The sequence below is a fragment of the Salvelinus sp. IW2-2015 genome, linkage group LG1, assembly GCF_002910315.2.
Source record: "Salvelinus sp. IW2-2015 linkage group LG1, ASM291031v2, whole genome shotgun sequence".
In the NCBI taxonomy this organism is placed as follows: Eukaryota; Metazoa; Chordata; class Actinopteri; order Salmoniformes; family Salmonidae; genus Salvelinus; species Salvelinus sp. IW2-2015.
Window position 1 is genome coordinate 57,713,749 of NC_036838.1, and position 1,543 is coordinate 57,715,291.

General features: G+C 47.2%; 1 long non-coding RNA gene across 1 annotated transcript in view; it reads left to right on the forward strand.

Moving 5' to 3' along the window:
• LOC139022550 (uncharacterized) overlaps nt 1-1,543 on the forward strand; it is an 11,729-nt gene that overhangs the window by 767 nt on the left and 9,419 nt on the right. The window lies entirely within an intron of this gene.

A 1,543-nucleotide genomic window follows, 5' to 3' on the forward strand; every position in this document is an offset into this window, starting at 1 on the left:
TCTCTCCCTTCCTCTCTCTCTCTCTCTCTCTCTCGTCTCTTCTGCTCTCTCTCTCTTCTCTGCTCTTCTCTCTCTTCTTCTCTCTAACTCTCTCTCTCTTCTCTCTCTCTCTCTCTCCCTACCCTCTTCTCTCTCTCTTCGTTCTCTGTCTCTCTCTCTCTCTCTGTCTCTGTCTCTGTCTCTGTTTCGTGTCTCTTCTCTGTCTCCTGTCTCTGTCTCTGTCGTCTCGTGTCTCTGTTCTCTCTCCTCTCTCTCTCCTTTCTTCAGCTCTCTCTGGTCTCTCTATTATCTTGTCCTCTCTCTCTCTCTCTCCTCTCTCTCTCTCTCTCTCTCTCTCTCTCTCTCTCTTCTCTCTCTTCTCGCTCTCTTTCTCTTAAGGACTGTTCCGAAAAATAATGGCATCCACTCTTAGTTTTTTCCTATTTGGTCTGGATAGATATCATTAGAGAGAATTCTTGGTTTGGCAGGATGCTGCTGTCTCATTTTGCTTTGATTGGGGAGCAGAGCAGAGACGGTATAGTAAATCAGTGTCGTTAGCTTAGAGAGATGCTGTGATGATTGTAATCTGTGTTAAACACCAGTCAACATCATGGCCTCAGCCGCAGTCATAGCTCCAGGCCAGGCTTCGGTGCCGTTTAAGTCTCTGTTTGTGCATAATTGTCTTGGCGGTAGATGGTTATGAATCTATTTTCTTCAGGTTGACTGGATGAATGGGTTTCTGATCAGAGATGTTCTGATCATGAGCGGTTAGAGGTTGTCTGGATGAATGGGTTTCTGATCAGAGATGTTCTGATCATGAGCGGTTAGAGGTTGTCTGGATGAATGGGTTTCTGATGAGAGATGTTCTGATCATGAGCGGTTAGAGGTTGACTGGATGAATGGGTTTCTGATCAGAGATGTTCTGATCATGAGCGGTTAGAGGTTGTCTGGATGAATGGGTTTCTGATGAGAGATGTTCTGATCGTGAGCGGTTAGAGGTTGACTGAGTGAATGGGTTTCTGATGAGAGATGTTCTGATCATGAGCGGTTAGAGGTTGACTGAGTGAATGGGTTTCTGATGAGAGATGTTCTGATCATGAGCGGTTAGAGGTTGACTTCAAGAAGCTAATGTTCTTTTATATGATTCGAAAAAAGAAAAAAAAATTCTGGTTGGCAAGACCTTGGGTATGTAGGTAACCTAGTGGTTAAGAGGTGGCAGGGTAACCTAGTGGTTAAGAGGCAGCAGGGTAACCTAGTGGTTAAGGGGCGGCAGGGTAACCTAGTGGTTAAGAGGCAGCAGGGTAACCTAGTGGTTAAGAGGCGGCAGGGTAACCTAGTGGTTAAGGGACGGCAGGGTAACCTAGTGGTTAAGGGGTGGCAGGGTAACCTAGTGGTTAAGGGGTGGCAGGGTAACCTAGTGGTTAAGGGGAGGCAGGGTAACCTAGTGGTTAAGGGGTGGCAGGGTAACCTAGTGGTTAAGGGGTGGCAGGGTAACCTAGTGGTTAAGAGGCGGCAGGGTAACCTAGTGGTTAAGGGGTGGCAGGGTAGCCTAGTGGTTAAGGGG